The sequence below is a fragment of the Gossypium hirsutum genome, chromosome D07, assembly GCF_007990345.1.
Source record: "Gossypium hirsutum isolate 1008001.06 chromosome D07, Gossypium_hirsutum_v2.1, whole genome shotgun sequence".
NCBI lineage: Eukaryota > Viridiplantae > Streptophyta > Magnoliopsida > Malvales > Malvaceae > Gossypium > Gossypium hirsutum.
In genome coordinates, this window is record NC_053443.1 from 50,428,483 (window position 1) to 50,450,199 (window position 21,717).

Consider the following 21,717-nt stretch of genomic DNA (forward strand, 5'->3'; position numbering starts at 1 on the left):
TTAACTTTTCCCTCTCCTAATCTCTATTTTAAACGTTTAATTTTATGTGAGGGTTTTTTTATTCAAGTTGACTAATCCCTTAATTTTGACTTTGCTCATTATTTTAAAAAAAAATTATTACAGATTCTGATTATATATACTTTTTTGACGTAATACATAGAATTACATATAGTCTCACTCAACCTATAAATAAAAGGATAATGTGCTTCAGCACACTTAAATCCACGTCCTTATGCATTAACAATAATATCCATATCAATCCGCATAATCATATAAATATTAAAAGATAAAAATAAGGAAAAGTAGGGAAAGCTTTGCTGGCCGTAAGGGTCCAACTCTAACCCCCTTTTCTCCTTGCATTTTTCAACATTTCATCATTTAAGGACAAGAAATTTTCCTTAACTTTGCAATAACCACTTTTCAAAACCACACCAAGTTTGTGGTTAGGTTTTTGGCGACTATTGTAATGGTTTGTCTCATAAAAATAAAATAATTGTATGAATTAAGGGCTCAATATAGATTTTTCATTGAAATCATATATCACATAGTGAATTAAAAAAATAGAAGGATCGGAATTAAATTATAAATTTTTAAGAGGATAAAATATATTTTTATTTTATATTAAACTATGATTTCATTTTTTTTAAGTACTAAGCACTTAATTAGATTTTTTTTTCTAATTTTGAGACTAAAACCTTGCTTATCCCCTTGAATTCACCTCTACACATAATCAATTTAAAAAAAAAACTATCTATTTCAAAATCATCTATGAATAATTGAAATAAATACTTATTTAACTTTTATATAATATAACATGACTTACTTAAAATAAATGTATGCTTTGTCAATAATGACATGGAAAAAGTGGAAGCCCTAGGTCTTAAGTATTTAAGTTTGAGATTTATTATGTGCAAGTATATACGTGGGTCTCCAGTTCTTACCATGTGCGGTTATCATGTGTGGGTTTTAGTCTAATTAATTCAGTTCAATTTGTTAAGGTTAATCTGAATTGTGCCCATTATTAATTCATTTGTACTGTAAAAATTTGATACTTATAATTTATTAAACCTATATTTAATATACTTTAATTGTACTTTTAAAAAACAATAAATGTATGCTTTATCCCAAATAAAAATCATACAAATTTTTTCAAAGCATAATTGTATTAAAATGAATGCATTTGAAATTTTTGTGCACAATCAAAGTCTCATATTTCGATTCGATGAAGACTAAAATTACAATATCCATGCATGCCGAGTGTCTATGCTTTGTATTGGTCAAGCTTTTATAGTTTTCCTAGAAACATAATTGATCGTAGACGTAAGAATTTTTACATTTTTGTTGTCTTTCTTAATCATCAAGTTTGATGTTTAGGTTATTCACCTCCTCCCTTAGTTATGAGGTTAGAGGTTTAATCCTCACGTATGATAATAGACCACATTTCGTAACTAATCGGTTTAACTTTTTAAAAAACACTTGCCGAAAGAATTAACCTGCTACCAAAAGTTGGCCTAAAGCTGAATGTTGATACCGCGCTGTCAGATCTTGCATTTCACCCTTTGCTCTCTGATCCAACGGTGATAAGTCCATTGGTCTACGTAGAGACAAATGGGGTCATCAAGACGTAACAGAATTAAGAATCTGCATACATACTTGAGAAATGGACCAAAGCCTGCCCATATATAGTATAAGAAATAAGTTGGCTAAAGGCTATATCACTCTATATCTGCCTTTCCATATGTCCATCTTTCTTAAAGGGAAAAAAGATGAATCGCTTTCAGCTTTGGCCCCTTTGTATGATTCTCATCCTATTTTTTATTCCCAGGATTCAAGCCTCCCGGAGAAACGTAGTTGCATTCCACACTTCTTCAGCCAAAGGAAGCAGACAAGCTGACCCACCGTTTTTTCATCCACCACGGTTCACGGGACAAGCCAGTCAGTTCGAGGAGAAGCGAAGAGTTCCAACAGGATCCAACCCACTACACAACAAGCGATGATGATATAGCCATGAACTCCAAGTTTATCAGATAATATATATGATCTTTGCCCCTTTGCTTAAAGCTTTGAAGTTGCAGCATCTTTTCTCTTATATATGCTATATATAATCATATTTTTTTGGATGATTTTACGCGACAATATATAGCATAAATTACATTCCTAACTAGAGACACTGTATAGAAGGTAGAGATGAGTGTTCTTTTTGGATCAACTCTTTCATGTTTTCAACAAGGAATATTATTTTTATATGTAGTTGAATTTCTCCCAAACAAAAATGGGTGACTAATACTTTGCAGAGGTTTTGTCTTTTAATGTCTATTACATATATTTCATTTTCTTGGCCTCTTTCATACATAACTCTACATTATTCAACATAGTCTGAAGGAACGATTCCAGAAGTCTGAATTTAAACCCAGATTTACTGAATATTTCATCTTACCAAAAAAACAAAAAAGCTGTACGGATTTATTAAGGTCGTGGTTATGGCTGTGAATTTGGTAGGGCTAAGGATGAAAAAACCAGAGCTTCGAATGAATGCAGTTTGAATGGTTCAGTGCATCATCATTATAGTTTGTAGATCAGTAGTCAATGTACTCTTGATTTGAATTTCAAAGCTACACTATGCAAACCCCCAAGATTTTAAATAGACATTGGAACCGGCAAAAGCTCATATAAATTAGTACTACTTAAAATGACCCATGCATTGTCGTTTTTCTTCTCGAGTGGACTGAGTTAGCTAGTCACGACCTTCCTGACTCACTGACTCTGTTTCAATGGCAGTTTAATTGCCCAACAACCATGCAATTAAGCCGGGGTAACATATCTGTAAAATAATGGAATATTTTGTAAGCCATTGGGCCATAAATGCTGCCCCCTTCACATTTATTGCTTCTGCACCTTCTTCCTTACAAGCTCTCTTTTAGTTTTTACCCTTATTTTACCCATCCACTGTGCAATTCCAAACCCATCAGGATTTGCAAGGATGCAATTTGATTTTTGACCCTATCAAGTTACTTTTAATAAATTCTGTTTTCCCTAAGTAAAGTCCCTTTCTGCAACGTCTGATTTGGTTTAATGGTGTACATGTTTTTACAACTGTGTGTTTTTCATTCCCTTCTGTCTCCAAGTCTTTTAATTTCTAAGACTATTTGTTTGGGTGTCCCTTTATGTTTTAAGGACTTATCTTTTTGTGGTTTTTTTGGAGTCCCTCATCCTTTGTATGTCCTTTTAGTGTCCTACATGGTCCTTGATAGCAACAATGAAGAATCCATGAAAGATATCGTGGTGGGTGATTTAGAATACGAACTTGTCACATTGGATTTACAAACGTATTTGTGCAACATCATTAGTAAGAAAGCCATATTGGATAAGGAGGTCCGGACGAGTCCAATGGTTCATACGAGGAAGGCATGACCTATTGAAGTCCAGGACTTGGAAAGAAACATGCTCTTATTCGTCTTCAAAGACAAAAAAAAAGGATGAAAATGAAGTTCCGAGTTCATGGACAATCATTTTATTTTGAAAGAAAAAGGTTGTTAAATTTTTATGATCAAGACTAAATTGACACAATGTATAAATGTTGCGGGTTAAAATTATTATTATGAGAATTCTGAAAGTTGCCATGTCATCTTTACGTCAGCCATTAACAATTAGTAACTAAAAAGAAAAAAAATCGAATAATTGGATGAATATTTTGTAACTATTCATAATTGAGTGATAAAAATAAATTTATCAATAGTTTGGTGACTACAAATGCAGTTTAGCCAAGAAGAAAAGACTTGACAGGAATAAGGTGACGAGCCATCCAAGAATTTAACGCGAAAGGATGACTTGCCAATTGAAGAAATTGCTATATGAATAATCATCATTGCAGTCTATAAAGTTCATGTCCCAACCTAGTATAACACCTCAAAATTCTCGATACAACGTTTATATTGTTCCAAGATTAAAATAGTGAATTATTAAGGAAATTCGAAAACGAATCCGATAAAGAGAGAATGACTTAATCATAAGTTTTGAAAAGTATAAGGACTAAAATATAATTTAACTAAATTGAGAAAATGTGAGTTAATAATTGTTATTTAGTGTGAAAATGACTTGGAATATGAATTAGTATGATGAAAATCAATTTTAGACTAAATTGAAAAAGATGGAAAAATACAATGACCAAATTATGAATTTTGCATTTGCATTGTGAAAGGGGCATAATTGTAACTTTCATCACAGTTGGTCTAATATGATAGTATAATAATGATTTGAGAATTTGGATAGGTTAAGTGTTATATTTGTTGTGATGGAAGTGTAATTTGAATTTTGTATTAGAAATATTTTTTTTGTTGAGATATTATATTATTGAGATTATATTTAAACCATTTGATGTGTTTTTAGCTTGGAGGTTGATTATGCACTGCACATTTTACATAATTTTGATTTACACTTTGACCATCTTGACTTGTTCTTATTTTTAATTGTATTAAAAAGAGAAAATGAGACAAAATTCCTATCTCATTTAGCCCCTGCTACAGACCTCTTTTCTCCAGCCATAAAAAAAAACCTCTTTTTAATTTTCTTGGCTTTTTCTTTAAAATCAACCTAATATTTTCCCAATAAACTTGGGTTTCTCACTAAAATCACTTAGATAATCATCTTCTAAGCACATTTCCTTTATCAATATTTCCATTAAAGCTTAGAGTTCATATAGTTGACTAAAAGAAATTTGAAGCTAGAAAGAGAAAGCTTCAAGTAAGGTTAGAAATTGTGTTTTCATCAGTCCTACCTTGTATATTTGAGGTTTTTGTCATGAGAAAGCTCTAAAAGCTTATGTATTAACATTTTTTTTATATCTTTTGTAACACCCTATACACGGCCCAGTCGTCGAGCCCGAGAAAAAGATGCTACACCACCATCTCACATTGCATACAACATAAGTCGACACATTATTAGTTACATCTTTTTGTTTCCTTTGTTATTATGGCATTCGTACGAATTGTGGTCATACTTACTCTAGGGTGTATAAAACGTGCTAACATACATTGTACGATAATAAAATAAGCACTAAACAAGCTTTAGGATCACTTAGTAAAATATCCCAAGATTGTTACGTAGGTATTGATATTGACAAAGTGGAATCGATAATTCTCTCAAGTGGTATCGATACCAAATTAGCTTACTGTTTCTCGTCTTAAACCCAACTTTCAGAAAATATCGGTACCACTGAAAAAATATCAATAATTTTACCCCCGAGTATTGATGCTTGTGGCAAAATATCAACACCAACTAGCGAAACTAACTTCCTGCACTTCGAAAATTGCAGATGTATCGTTTTTAAAACACAAATATCGATCCATTTGCTCCAGACAGTAAAAATTTAGCATATTTAAGCATATAAACCATTCCAACATGAATCTATTCACCATGCATCTTTTACCATATCAAATAAACGTCAAAATGACTATAATCATAGTTTTAAACATCGAGAGTAAGTTCGAGCAATAATTAACATATCACGATTCAAACCTTTAAATCCTGAGACCAAATAAACTATGGAAACATCCAAAATATCATGGCAAAATTCATGCAACAATTCTACCACATTGATTTTATTTCCCCAAAACATAAACGAATTAATAATACCTATGAAATAAAGCTAACGTCTTGCTTGGATCACCCCTTGAAAACCACACTGCTCACACTAGCACACGACTAATTTGCAATGGTTTAAAAGAAGTGGGTGAGCTTAACCAGCTCAATGAATGCTCAGAATAACCACAATGTACACACAATATCAAAGGTTAAACAAGAGCATACTATAACATGTTCACAACCATATTCTAATCAAGTCAAAATAACATATTCACGTTTCATTAAGTCATAAAACTAACATATACTCCTACATGAAATTACACTCAACTCATTTATATGTAATTCATTTAATAATAATTTATCAAGACTAAATGACATATACATGCTTTAATAACCCACAAGTCTAGCTGATATATTCACATGCAGTCACAAGTTAAATGGAAACGATCCACCAAACCACAAATACATACGCAATTTACTATGGGAACATACTAACATTTTCATGAAACTTAAATCAACTTATTTAGTATATTATTCACATGTTTTAGTGTCCATCTCACATCGTATTACCACAATAAATAAGATCACATTTAAACGATAATTTGCATAGCAACCACATACTTATTTAGGCATACATCACATTACACAGATATACATTTTAAGATAATGTGGCACTTGAAGCTATGAAACATAAAAGTGGGCTCTATTCCCACACATCAGATATATAGATCTCCAACACACCAAATGAATCATAAAGTCAAACATATCCCAAAAGTGAAGCATAAAGCTAACACTCTCGAACACATCAAACATGTCTTGTTGAATGGAGCTTAGCTTACATTCCCTTATCTCTCTAACATGTCTCAGGGCCTCAACACTCAAATCACAAAACATATATAGGTGAGTACGCATAATCCTATGGCATGACAACTATATCCAATGGTCTCATAAGGTCACAGGGCCTCAACATAGGCGCTTATCAAAGTGCCACAAAAAAATGCCGCTAAATTTTGTGACATTTATGTGGAAAAACGCCGCTTTAGAACATGATCTTTAGTGGCGCTTTTATTACAAACGCTGATAAAGAACATGATTTTTAGTGATATTTTTTTTACAAATGCCGCAAGAGAGTCCAGCATGTTGTGGCGTTTGTAGCTAGAATCGTCGCAAAATATATCATGTTATTTAGCGGCGTTTGTAGTAAAAGTACCGCTAAAAATCATGTTCTATAGCGGTGTTTGTGGTAAAAGCGCCGCTAACATTAACAGATTTTACCAACTTATTTTTATTTCATATAAAACTCGAATTTTCAACATATTTTCCTGTAACTTCAAATCCAACCAAAAACTTCAAATCTAAATGATACTATCATGAAAGAAATATGTATATGATCTAAATTAATAAATGAAATAACAAAATATATTCAAAATTTATATTGTTAAGATATTCTCACAATAAGAAAACAGAAGTCTAAGATGGTGGATTCTACAATTGATTCTGCTAAAACATCTTCATCATATTTTGAAGCTGTAGCTGGAGTTCGTCATATTTTCTTGTTGCCTCTGCTGCTCTTGTTGTTGCCTTTGCTTCCCTCGCAGCTACCTCTACTTTCAGTTGTAGCTGGAGTTCATCATATTTTCTTTAAGCCTCTGCTTCTCTTAAGGCTTCATTCACTTTAAGTTGAGCAATTTGCTCAACTGTGCTCGCTTGCATCTGAGCCATCTAGTCTCTTAACCTCTGAACTTCAGCTTGAGCCTAATTCATCGAACGTGTGTATTGCTACGAGCTGGATCCAAATTATTAGGTAGGGCTAACAAAAGATCCTTGAAGTCGAACCTGACGATACATTTCAAGACCCAAAAATTTAGTAATAATTCAGTTATCAATATCGTCCAGATTAACAGAACTATCACTTGAAGCCATCGCTTCATACTCCACACTTTTATCCTTTAGTTTCTCCTAATAAATCAATCAAGGAGTTAGAAACTAAATATATAGTCAAACAAATGCAACATAACTTGGCATTATTTGCATTACAAACGACGAATTAAACCATTATAATTAAGCATGATAAATATTTAAAATAATTCAAACTTTATTAAGTAAATATACCATAATTTCAGCAGCTTCAGTAGTCATAGGAGATTCATCTTGCTTTCTATGTGTAATGTCAAAAAGTTAAAGGCATCCAACTTTTTGACCAGACGACATTTCCTACAATATAGTAGGGAAAATATTATTTAGTAGAAAGTAATTAATATTTGACACAATTAATAAATTCAAAGTACCAAGGAAAACTTTTCGACCCAACTGTGTTCATGAATTTTTGTTTTTGCCTACATGTAGTTCCAACTCGCTCACGATCCTACATTATGAAATCTTTATTAGATATATAGTAAATACTATAAACCAAAATAATTATAAGACTTTAGAAGTATGTAATATCTCGCCTTTCTTTGAATTCCAAAATCTAACTACATCTTCCCATTGGTACCTCAACATTCCCGGCGAGACATTTTGCAATTTCTCTTTGAGGCTTATATTTTTCTTAAAATATTCCTTCTTTAAAGTACTTTTATGGTCTCTCAATTTCTTTGCTAATGCTTTCTTCACATAATTATCCGAGACCTCTAAAGCAAATCTCTCCTGCAAATAACACAAGTTTAGAAAGTAAATATAAATGAAAATTAAACCAAAGTATTATAAATTACATCCATGTTATTACCTTAATATTATCAAGAGCTTGATTTTTGTTACTATCAGGCATATGATGCCATGACTAGTAGTTAATTGGCAATAGATTGGCATTTCGTGCTATAATGCCCAATTATCTCGCTAAAAGTCAAGCTTCTGATCCAATAGGCTAACCATGACTATTTCTAGATACTTTGACACGCTTCATAGAATTTAGATCTTATAAATCCTTTAATAGCGTACGTCCTCCAGTTTTGCGCCTTCCACCATTTTCAGCTAAAAAATTGTATATGATAATATAAGAATTTGAAACAAAAATCAATAATAAAAGTCAACATGCATGTAAATTAAAGTTAACATTACTTTGAATTTCTGTAGGTTCGTCAACTGTATTCAGAACATTCGAAGATCCAATAGCAGTCTATTGATCACTATTTGTTTCTTCTGAATTTGGAGGATTTTGAATAATACTTAGATATCGCAATCTTCTTCTAGGCATATTATCTGCAATACACATTAAAATAGTTGAAATATTAGTAACTTATTACAACAATAATAGAAATGGATATAATTAACAAAATCAAGATTTAAATTATAATATTACATATAATTAAAAAAACGTAAAATCTTACTACATCATGATTTGTAAATATCTTCATCCACATCTTGGCGAACCCATTGAAATTGTGTACTAGTACTATGGATAGTTTCTGATCCACATCTGGAAAAGACAATTTCTGATCTTTCGTCGATGTCATCTCTACTTCAATTGCCCATGTCAAACAAGTCTCTAGGGGTGTTACGGAGTACAACGTACCAACCCTCATCAGTTTGATCTTTCAAGTAAAAAACTTGTTTGACTTGAAGAGAAAATACATACGGCTCGTCTATCAATTGTTGTCTAGTGTGAATTAATCAAGAGAAATTCAACATTGTAAAACCAAATTGATCTTTTTTAATTTCGCGAGCAGTATTAACATCAGCCCAATCACATCGAAATAAGACAACCTTCTGTTTGCCATAGTAATCCAACTCAATAATGTCCGTAAGAAGTCCGTAATACTCCACATTTCCCTCAACAGGATTATTGTCCCTAGCACTAGCACAACTTGTAATTGAAGAATTAACAACTATTCCATAACTTTGAGTCCTCCTCAATATTTCGCGAGATTTTGTATTACTTGAATCCATTAATGAGGAAGGCATTATATTTTTTTACTACTCTATTTGGACCTTGGGAAAGCCATTTAACTTCTTCATTGACGTCCTTTCCACTCCAAACCTATTGAATTAAAAGTAAACTAATTAAGTAAAATGTTATACGAAAACATTATTATTTGTCATTGAAAGCTTCAGTTGCATACCGTCTGCCCTAACCATTCATGAAAGAATTCTGTGAATAACTTATGAATCTCTCGATGTTGTAATCTTCGGGAGAGTGAATGAGATCTCAAGACTTGTTTAAATTCACTATGTTAAAAAGTGGATTACTTGGTTAGAAAATAAACAAATGAAAAAGATGAATATTTATCAAATTCTAAAACTTACTTGCGTAATGGTTCAATTGAATCGTGGTGAAAAAGAACATATCGATGTGTTTGTACCCAAGATTTATCATCTAAGTGTGCAATTTCAAATTTACCGATTGGTTGTCCATAACGTCGAAATAGATAAGTTTCAACTAAGTTATGATTAGTAAGCCTAGTACTTCTACTTGGTCTATTCAGGCTTGTTTCAACATCTTCTAAATATCTAGAGCAAAAAGTCATACACTCCTCTGCTAAGTAACCTTCAGCAATTGATCTTTTTGGATAACGCTTATTACGACAATAAGACTTCAATTTGCATAGGAACCTAAATGCGATATACAACATTATCAAAATTTGTAATTAAAGGTATATTCATGAATGAATGAAAACTTTTCAAATAAATTAGCACCTTTCTATAGGATACATCCACTGATAGAAAATCGGCCCACCAAGTTTTGCTTCATGAGGGAGATGGATTAACAGATGCACCATAATAGTGAAGAATGAAGGTGGAAAGATATTCTCCAAGTTGCATAAAGTTTAGACGGCTCGATCTTGTACTTTCTCAAGTTCGTCAACAATCAAAACTTTGCCACAAATAGCTTTCATTATATTGGATAGTTTAATTATACAAGATGTCACCTTTTTTTTACATACAATAGCGTAAAACAACTGGCAGTAAATCTTATATCAAAATGTGATAATCATGTGATTTTAGGGAATATAGTCTTTGATCTTTAAGACTCACACATCGAGATATATTTGATGCATACGCATCTGGGACCTTTATATCCTTCAACACCGTGTAGAACACTTCTTTTTCTTTCTTCGACATTGTAAAAATAGAATGTGGCAGCCGAGATTTTTCATTCGGAAGTAATTGGGGATGAAGATCACGCCGAATTCCCATGTCAACTGGATCAAGTCGACTCTTAAGATTGTCTTTCGATTTCCTATCGACATTAAGAATTGTCCCGATAATGTTCTTGCAAACATTCTTTTCAATATGCTTGACATCAAGATTGTGTCGCAAAATGTGATACTCCCAATAAGGCAACTCAAAAAAAATACTTCTTTTTTTCACAGGTTCGCCTCATTAGGATCATCCTCTTCATCAGATTTATCATCACTCTACTAATAAACATCGCCAACATACGTCTCCCTCGATCTTTTCTTTATTTACGTGTTGGGTGGTTGATTCATCTTCTCAACTAAAATTGATATCTTTTAACATGAACAAGATTTCAGATCCAATGGTTTGTTCAGGAGCTTCTCTGAACTCTTTAGTACCATCAAATAGAGTCCTCTAAAATCTAAATCTATGATTTTCATCTAACCACCGACGATGCCCCATATAAGATAACTTCTTCCCATTATATAACCAATTCGAACATGTTTACACAGCACAACAAGGACAAGCATAACGTCCTTTGGTACTCCAACCAGATAAATTGGCAAAAGTCGGGAAATCATTAATAGTCCACAACAAAGCTGCACGTAAATAAAAATTCTCATTTCTCAATACATCATATGTTTCAACACCCGCCCATAACTGTTTCAACCCTTCAATAAGTGGCTACATATAAATGTTAATGTCATTCCCGGGACCTTTCTCTTCAGGGATAATCATAGATAAGATAAAAGAAGATTGCTTCATGCAAATCCACGGAGGCAAATTGTAAGGAATAAACACTATAGGTCAAGTACTATACAAAGTACTCATGACTTTAAAAGGATTAAATCCATCAGATGCTAGCCCGAGCATCATATTCTAAGGATCACTTGCAAAGCTTGGAAATTTACTGTCAAATGATTTCCAAGCTAAAGAATACACAGGATGCCTTAATAATCCATCATCAGTTCGTTGATCATGATACCACCTCACAGACTCTACTGTCTTTGATGACATGAAAAGCTTTTGAAGCCTTGGTATTAGTGGAAAATATTGCAAAATGTTTAATGGCTTCTTTCTTGACTGTACCTCACCTTCATCCCTATTTATATCTTCTACATTCCTATTCATCCAACAAGATTTACCGCAAACATAACAAGACTGTTGGTTTTTCCAACCACCCTTGTTGACACCATTTTTTCGATAAAACGGGGTCGACTTGGATTTGAAAACGAAAATTAAAATGGGAGTCGCCACTAATCCTTTTTGATGAGGTGCGATCGGGTCACCTCGAAAAGTTTTTTAATAAACGATTTGATTTTATTAAAACAACGATTTTGGTCCACGAAATCTAAAAAAATGGGTTCGGGAGTCGGTTACGTACGAGGAAGAATTAGCACCTTCGTAACGCTCAAAATTGGTACTTAGTTGATTAATTAGTGTCTTAGTGTCGAAGATTGAAAACTTTGATGAGTTTTAAAGATACAATCCTAAAAAAACTCGAATAACATAGGTTAGAATTTAGGATTCTTTTGTTCTAAAGGAATATCATATCCAGCACGTTAGGATACAATACTTTAAACCTTCGAAACCAAGATTACTTTATGATTTCCAAAACCCATACTTTGAAATTTTAAGAGGATATTTGGCTATTTGGTCGAACGAGAAATCGAAACCCAGCACGTTAGGGCACATTTTCTCGAATTTCTAAACGCGAAATATTGCCTTATGTTAAAATTTTTCTTTTTGGGATAAGAGGTGAAAGTCGATGGATTATCTAAAAATAATACACGCGTAGTTTACTAGATTATGCTTTAAAAGAAATAGTTTAAAAACTTTGAAAGGATCATATGTGACTAATAGTGGTATTGCAATATAGATTTAAAGTAACAATGAAATAATTTACATAATTAAACATAAAGGACATGGCATTAATATTAATGAATCGTAAAGTTAATACGCATAAATGATAACACTTATGATAATGCAAATGATAATACAATAGCAATGATAACAATGACAATGAACACACAACATGTTTAATTTTAATACCAACATTAATAACCAAAGGAAAATAAAACAAGATAATACATATAGCAATCTAAAATAAATAATAATTTAATATAAAAGATTTATAAGAACAATAAATAATAAATGTTTCAAATAAACAATATATAGGAAACTTAAAATAAATGATAATAAAATAGTCTAATATAAATAATAATAATAATAATAATAAGATATGAAACATTTTAAAGAATATATATATATATGAAAATTTGAAAGACATATTCATATATATAATAGTTTACAAATAACAAAATATAAAAGAAAAATTTGAAATAAAGAATACGTAAAACAAATTAAAAATAAATAACACACAAAACTTAAAATTAATGATGATGAAAGGGATTTTTTTTTTAAATAAAAAATGGCGTAGGACAAAATCGAATTCAGGTTAAAAACTCGGGTCAAAATTGCAAATAAAATAAAGGTTGCTAGGGACCAAAATAAAGCGCGCCAAAAAGAATGAAGGATTGATCGGGCAATATGCCCCAGTCCTAGAGCGCAGCGTTTCAGCGCGAAGGACCGCACGTGGTCAAAGGACCCGATTGAAGCAGAAACAAAATTCGCGGCCTAAATAAAAAACAAAAAAAAGTCAGATTGCACCATGTTGCAAAAGTGGAGGGGCTGAAACTGCAAATAGCCCCTCCAAGTCAAAACACGCGAATCCTGGCCGCATTCAGGTCGGGTCACGGGTTAGAGACCAAACGACGTCGTTTTGGTCTCTAAACCCAAACTCCAAAATGGCGCTGTTTAGTTTATGTTATTTAAACCAATTTTTTTTAAACTTCATTTTTTCTTCTTCTTCAGAGAAAAAAAAACTGGGAAGACTCTTTAGAGCCCCCATGCCTTCCGACGGTCTCCCTACCGTCGCTCGTCTGTCTGCCGCACCGCCACCAGATCAACGACCGACGAAGCACGATGAAGGGCTTTTAAAGCCCGGTTCCAGGCGAGCTGTGAGGTCAGGCTTTCAAGCCCCATAAGGACCGAGACAAAAGCCCACAACCCCCTCTCTGAATCTAGTCTCGACGACGGAGACCCACCCTCCGACAGCGGTCACGGGGCGTCCGGTAAGCTCCTTCCTCTTCCTTCTTTTTTTTATATTTAGTATAAAAGGAAAAAAAGTAAAAGTAAAAAGAAAAGAAATCGAACAAGAAAAATAAAAAATAAAAACAAAAAAAATCACCTCTGAGATTTATTTTCTGTTTTTCAGTTTTTTCTATTAATCTTCGTAAAAAAAAAGAAAAAACTACAGCCCTAATGCTTGGTTTTTATAACCGATTTGAAAAACCCCTAATTTTTTATCTTGTCGTTTTGTTGTTTGGCCTGTTCTGCTGTTGCGTGTGATTTACTGCCTTGCAGGTTTTAGAGGCTGACGGCTGATGATAGATGAGTGAAGGCGGTAGCGTGCGAGGAGGTGGAGCGGCGGCGACAGCAAGGCATGTGGCTAGGGTTTTCCTTTTGGCTGAAAGTTTTTTATTTTGTGGGCTAGTTGGGTTGTTATTATTTTGGGCTTAGGGTTGATTTTTTTTGGCTATTGGATTGGGTTTGTAGTTGGACTTTGGACTTTGGTTAGCTTTTGGGCCCCGAGCAGAAATTGGGCCTTACAACCCCCAATACAACATGCAGTCATTTTGGAAACTATGAATTTTGTCATACTCAAGGCCTAAGTCCTTTATCAGTTTCTTCATATCTTTGCATGAATGAGGGATTTTTGCAAACGAAAACATATCTCTCAAAAACTCTAACAGCAGCGTAAAAGAGTTTCAGGTCCACCCTCTCAAACATTTTAAGTGAAAAAGAAGAATGCAGAAGTACAATTTTGAAAAATCCCTCGTAAAGTTCTTCATTTATTTCATTAAGTAACTTGTAGAACTTCGACGCTTCTCCATTTGGCTCTTCATCAGGTGCATTTTTTCCCGTTTCGATAAAAGCATTTCCACCAATATCACAATCATCGGATGCAATAATTTCAAGTGGAAATGATTGCTTGAAATTATTGCAAACTGTGACTGCATATTAAATGCATCCCGCAGTATACCTTCCATGTCATCTTCTCTAACAAACTGATGGTGAGCATTATGAGGACAAGCCGGATTAATCATTGAAGAAGTTCTACGATGTGTACACTATTCATGGAAAATCTATTTTTTATACCCCTGAATAAAGCCATCAACAATTAGATGTTCGTAGACAACTTCACGAATATGTCAATTGATGTTGACACACTTCTTACACGGGCAAAGAATCATATTCCCTTGGCTTGCATTTTAAAATGCAAAATTTAGAAAAGTTTGTATTCCATTTCGATAACCGTTGCTTACCCTTGACAAATCTATCCAACTCTTATCCATTTCGTAATTCTTGAAGTCTAAAGTTGACAATAAATTGCAGTTACTTAAGTGTTCTAAATAGATTTAATTCATGTTTATAATATGATTAGTTAAGTGTTCTAAATAGATTTAAGTCAAATTTCAATTCTAATTTTTATATTATGCTCAAATTTATATCTCAATGTTTATAATATGATTAATTAATCTAAATTTTTGTTCCGTAAATTTAAGGTTGTAAATAAATAGTTTATGAGTTGGATCTTTGTTTATTTATATTCGTTTGTTAAGTTGAATAAATTAACATTAATTTAAATTTAAAATTTTTTTATTGAATTAATCTAATATAAATGAAACATATCCAAACTAATTATCGTCATGCTAGTTTAAAATTGGTTTAGTAAATCATTTAAAATCAACTATTGTTTAATTATATAATTAATACTATTATTGTTTATGTGTTTCTTTTATTTATTTATAATCTGTTTATTACTATTTATGTTTGTTTATTTATATCTTAAAAAATAAGAAACGTGTTACTTATATAATTAAATGAACACATTTAACCTAAAACAGTAATATCACAAGGAGATATGTAAGATATTATGCCTTAATTCAAATCACTAATATGGATTTATCATGTCAAAAATGTTGTATTAAATTAAAACATGTAAGTAATACGAGGTACTTACAAATGCAATTAAGGAGAGCTTAAAATGAATTTGTTTGATTAGACCATTCAAATGAGTCTATTGAATACTTATTTTATCCAATTCACTGTTTCAATAAAAATAATAATAAATAAATGATAAGATAAATTAACATTAATATATATTAATTCATGTTATTTAAATTTATTGAATCCTAAACAGTTAGATGCATATGCAAAATTGCAAATTGGTGAATGCATAGTGGAATTAAGTCTTTTATTTTACACCTACAATTTAAATTAAATTATATATATTTTTAAAATTAATAAAATCAATAATTGATCTAACACATTTTTATATATAATTAAAAGATTATTTTGATTTTCAACTAATTAATTTAATGAGTCAGATAATCAAAATTTTAAAATAAGACTCATATTATAAGGATTTAATTTAATTTAAAAATAAAATAAAAAATTGTTCTCTTTTAAAGAAAAGGTCCCACCAATATAGTCAAAATTAATTAACACAATTATTTAATTTTGTACCATTTTATCAATAAAAGTTTTTTTACTATAAGTCTAGTTAATTCATCTCACAATTTTTTTTAAAAAAATTTGAGTATACCCATTTCGGACACATAATTGTATTCAACACTTACCATGAGTTTGAGTGGCATAACTAGTTAATCATTTTAAGCACCTCTTAATATAATATTCCAAATTAAAACTTTAGGAATATTTAGTAGTTTAAATAAATTTATTTCATTCAACCAACAATATTTAACTTTTAGACCACATTATCCCAGTGTCTTACTAATGGACCTTCTATGCCATCTTCTACTGCGTAAAATCACTACAAAATAATATATTACAACTTCAAAAATCTCTTTTTAAGCAAATGCAGAATTAAGCTTTAGTTATTCGATATTTATCTTTTTTTCAATTTATCAAATAAAAATTAACTAAAAGTTTTTTTTTTTTATAAAATTTTATTAAGAATGAATGAACCTCCAATTAAAACTCATCCTTACTAGGAGTGTAGGGAAGCCAAGTCTTGCTCATATATGTATGTAATTGAGCTATTGACTTAACAACAAATGTGTCTGTCACAAAGTGTATGAGCTTGATTTTATCTTTAATGATATGAGGCTAATTGAATAGCTCACTAACTTTTAGAATCAATATCAAATTTGAAGAATAAAACTCTATCAAACTTAGCCCTATTTTAAGTTTTTCCGAGTGAAGTTTAAACAATTAACTCTGTTGATCAACTTAGTTAGGATTAGACCTGATCATGGGTCGGGCCACCCGGCCCGGCCCGAAGGCCCGCCTCAAATGTGGGGGACTTGAGCAAAAATATAGGCCCAAAAAATGGGTTTGGAAAAAAATAAGGCCCGTTTAAAAAATGGGTCGGGCCTCGGGTAAGGCATTTTTGGCCCGGGCCCGGCCCAAATTCATTAAAGGACAAAAAAAATTTGCTCTTTTTTTTGTTTTTGAATATTATTTTCTTGTTGTTTTCTCCCTATTTTGCTACCATTTTACTATTATGTTGATACTATTTTGTTGTTATTATTTGGATATTGTATAAAACTTATTTTATTGTTAATTTTGTTATTATTTTAAAGGCATTTGTTAATTTTGTTATTATTTTAGAGACATTTGCTTGTTAAATTGTATTTATCCTAGTGTTATTTAAGTCTACATATTTTTTAAAATTTATTTTCAATTTGTAGGGAAATATTTATTTTGATGTTTTTAGTATTTTTGATGTATTATATATTTAAAATTTATATAAAAATAATATAAAAAATTTAATACGGGCAGACCGGGTCGGGCCCGAGTTTTAGCATTTTTATATGGGTCAGGCTTGGGTAAAATTTTAGACCCATTTTTTATTAGGACCTAGCCCGGGCCTAGTAAATAGGCCTGAATTATTAATTGAGCTCAGCCCAAACCCGGCCAGCAGCGCATTAGCACCTCTAGTTAGCATATACCACTAACAGTAAAATGGCAAATGCTTCAACTTTTTGAAAAATTACAGCAACTCAATGAAACATATCAACAAAGAACTTACATTCACAACGTGGCCACAATGTGCTTCTCTTCCTTATCCTTTTGGAATAACCTATATAAACATAGTTAAAGAAATGAGCAGATCAGACAGCCTAGTTATTAACTGTGCAGTATCTCTCCTCCTTTTATTTTTCTAACATATGCATAAATACATACACATATTTATAAATAAGGCAACAAAGCAATAGAAAACTTTCATGAACTACCTTCATAAGACTTGTTTACACAAGGTCTCCACTGCCCCCATTTATAGGAAGTTTTCCATACAGTCGAAATCTACAAAAAATTCAATAAATAAGGCAGATATAATCACAAATCAGCATTTGATCAATTTAAAATGCAGCAAGTCTTAACATGCAGATATTTTAGGAAAATAATAAAATAAAAACTTTCACATGATATAATTAGAGAGTATCATTGTATTACAATTCATATTGCTCTTAAGAACACCAAAGAGAGAAGCTGGAAAACAAAAAGTGAAATTTCAGATACAATACAAGGCATCTGATCATCTAACCGAATTATAAGATGATATCATGGCAACTATTTCAATGTTTTTCAGACCCATATTAGGTCCTAAAGATCGTTACTGCTAGAAATAAGCATGCACAACAAGACACAAGGGTCTACTGCCTGAGAAAACAATGGTGAAAAATAAAAAAGAGAAAGAACACGATAAAAATTGTTTCTTTGATTAAACAATCTGTTTTGTTGAATTTGGCATTAAAAAAATATATCCAACCTCTTAAACTTTCAATAATTTTTAGAATAATAGAAAATAACACAACAAAAAACCAACGGAAAAATAAAAACTAGCTACATTGTCCTAGTTCCCAAAATTCAATCAAGATCAAACCCAAAAGGAAAAATAGATCAGACAACAAAAAAAGTCAAATTTTGAAACGATCAACAAACAAAACCAACTCAGAATAAAAAACCATATAAAAAGTCGAACCGCAAGCGCAAAATCCAAAAATTCACCAAATAGATTAAAATGAGCAAAAGACCAATGACTCACCACGTCAGTAAAGGAATTACCAGATTAATTGCACAGATCAAGAGAAATTTTTAGAGAAAGCGAAGAGAACAATAGGCCGATTTACTGCTTTCTCTTCTTTATTTTTTTTTTTGTCTCGCCTGTCTCTCTCTCTCTTTTTTGCGTTGCTGTTTCTGGTGAAGAGAAAAGGGTTAGGGGGTCAGCTATCAAAACTAAGCGATTTGGGGAAAATGATTTGGGGGAATAAAGGTTGGGGGGTCAGCTATCAAAATGGCGCCGTTTCAATAAAAATATTCACGGCATTTATGGGAAAAATGCCGCTATTGCTTTACCTTTAGCGGCGTTTATGGGAAAAACGCCGCTATCGTTTTAACCTTTTGCGATGTTTGTTATTGCTTTACCTTTTGCGCCATTTATGGGAAAAACGTCGCTAATGGTAGAACCTTTGCGGCGTTTTCGATCTAAACGCCACTAAAAACACCGCTAAAAGCTTATTTTGTTGTAGTGCACTATGAGGTGTGTAGGGATGGATGGGTATTATATACCTATTGGTGTGTAAGGTGGATGGAAATGGTGTGTAGCAGATGTAATAGGAAATTGCATCTGTATTTGTACTGTATGACATGTGCACCTAATGATATTTGTGGTATACGCGCATCTGTATTAATCTGCTACGTATTAGGACTGTTGTGTCTGGATCCGTTTTAAGTTGTTGATCTGTCTGAGGAGATAGAATTGTTATCCAAATAATCAATAATATATGAGTTCTTGTACATAGGCTAGTTTGTTTATGTTAAGCTTTACAATGCAACACACTGACTACTTGAATGAATTTTAGGAACTCTCAAGAATAAGCTGTCGGCAAACGTGGGACTCGGTCATCTAACGGACTTAGATATGTGTGTGAACCTATGTTCTAATTTCGTATTTTTAAACTTCTAGGATCTGACTATGTTTCGTATATTGGATTTTTTTGTAACTTAACAATAGTGAAAGACTCACTTTAAGTATGACTGTGTTTTGGTAAAATAACATGACATTCTAAACTTAGCCTTCTTGTCTAGGCCGGGTTTAGGGTGTTACACGAAAAATATAAGGACTTAGAGCATATCTCAACTAGTATAATAACAAACGATAATATAATAATAATTAATATATAACGTCTTACTATTATATATAACTATTAATATATTATATACTACATGATATGATATAACATTATATAATATAGTAGGAGAGCTAACTTTCAAATGTATGAAAAGTATTGAGACTTAGAACATATTTCAACCAGTATAATAATAAACAATAATATATAATATAGTAATATTATATATAACTATTATTATATTATAGATTATAATAAAAGATATAGTATTGATATTATAATGCTTAACTATTTATGCATATATATATAAACTATTAATATATTATATACTATATGATATGATATAGCATTATATAATATAGTAAAATGACTCACTTTCAAATGTAGGAAAATATAGGACTTAGAGCATATTTTAACCAAAATAATAAACAATAATATATGATAATAATTAATAAATTATGTATTACTCTACTATTATAGTATGTGATATAGTATTATATAATGAAATAATATATTTTATAAGTATTAATATAATAAATATTATTATATTATAGATTATAATAAAAGATATAGTGTCAATAGTTGTGTAATTTAGTATATTAAAATACATATTTATAATTATAATTAACAATATATAAAATATTATTAAAATTTTAATATCTTAATAAATTATCATTTTTTAAATTAGATTTTAAATTGGTCTTTAATTTTTACAAATTGTATTTAGGTATTTAGTTCAACTTCGTTTTATTTTGGACTTGAGATTTAGGCTATAATTAGTTTATTTTGAGTTTGGATAATAATGAGTATATTATTTGGGTTTGAGCTTAGTATAATTTATTTCGATTTTGGAATCAATATTTTAGAATGAGTATTAAGTTTATAAATTTAATAAGAAAAATAAAAAGTTATTCAGTTGTTAATGTAATATAATAATGAGCAATAAAAGATATTTTTGTTAATTCATATAATATTATAAAATAATAAATTTTACATACAACAAGTAGCTTAATTGTTTTATATAAAATAACTTTATTAAATAAATAATTTATGCTTTTTATAAGACAAATTTGAATTGTGTTGTCATCGTTTGAAAACAAAGTAAATTATTACATTCAAAATTAAAATATTTATGACTTATAAAATTCAAAATTATTTGAATACGTCAAAACCTGCTTGGCTCGATCTGAGCCCGGATCCCGAAAAAATCCGAGCTCGAAAAAGTTCATTTCCAAAAGGGTTTGAGCCCGAGAAAATCCAAGCCCGAGAAAGCTTGAGCAAGAGTTGATCTGAGCACGAGAAAATCCGAATCCGAAGTAAGCTTGATCTGAACCTACCCGTTCGCCAGCCCTAGAAAAGAGGACTAAATTTTTTTAATTGAAAGTAAGAGTAAATTCCAAATGCACAAAGTGTATAGGATTCAAAGCATATTTTAACTTTCAAATTTCGAGAACTATACTAGTTTAGGAATGTTTTCTTTTTTTTCTTTTCTATTTCAGTTAGAGCAAATTATTATAAACTTGAAACAAAATCAATAAATAGCATTAATTCAGAAATGCTTTTCTTTTCATTTCATGATTAATCTAAAAAATTAAGTTTGAGTGATAATACATTAATGACTTGAGGTGAAAAAATTTGTCTAGATGTTTCAAACAAAAAACACTTTGCTTAAGCAATAATATTGTTGTAAACAATTTCATACCATCTGATAATTTATAAATTGAATGAGAATATGTATCATCGTATAATTTGTAGATCGTTAGAAAAGAAGAAAAAAAACTCTTCAACTTGAGGAATTACA

The 21,717-nt window shown here is 31.3% G+C and overlaps 2 long non-coding RNA genes across 3 annotated transcripts; both read right to left on the reverse strand.

Moving 5' to 3' along the window:
* Positions 1-6,953: 6,953 nt before the first annotated feature.
* LOC121219521 (uncharacterized) lies at positions 6,954-8,768 on the reverse strand. The gene is made up of 5 exons (XR_005916329.1): positions 8,638-8,768; positions 8,306-8,550; positions 7,892-8,226; positions 7,693-7,794; positions 6,954-7,416 (listed from the first exon to the last, which is right to left on the reverse strand). It is a non-coding gene; the product is annotated as an uncharacterized lncRNA (long non-coding RNA).
* A 5,061-nt stretch (positions 8,769-13,829) lies between these two features.
* On the reverse strand, positions 13,830-19,031 carry LOC121219522 (uncharacterized). 2 transcript variants are annotated; one of them, XR_005916331.1, is made up of 4 exons: positions 18,833-19,031; positions 18,021-18,090; positions 17,816-17,866; positions 13,830-14,918 (listed from the first exon to the last, which is right to left on the reverse strand). It is a non-coding gene; the product is annotated as an uncharacterized lncRNA (long non-coding RNA). The 2 variants fall into 2 exon arrangements; XR_005916330.1 differs by lacking the exon at positions 13,830-14,918 and having other exon boundaries at positions 17,579-17,866.
* Positions 19,032-21,717: the final 2,686 nt, after the last annotated feature.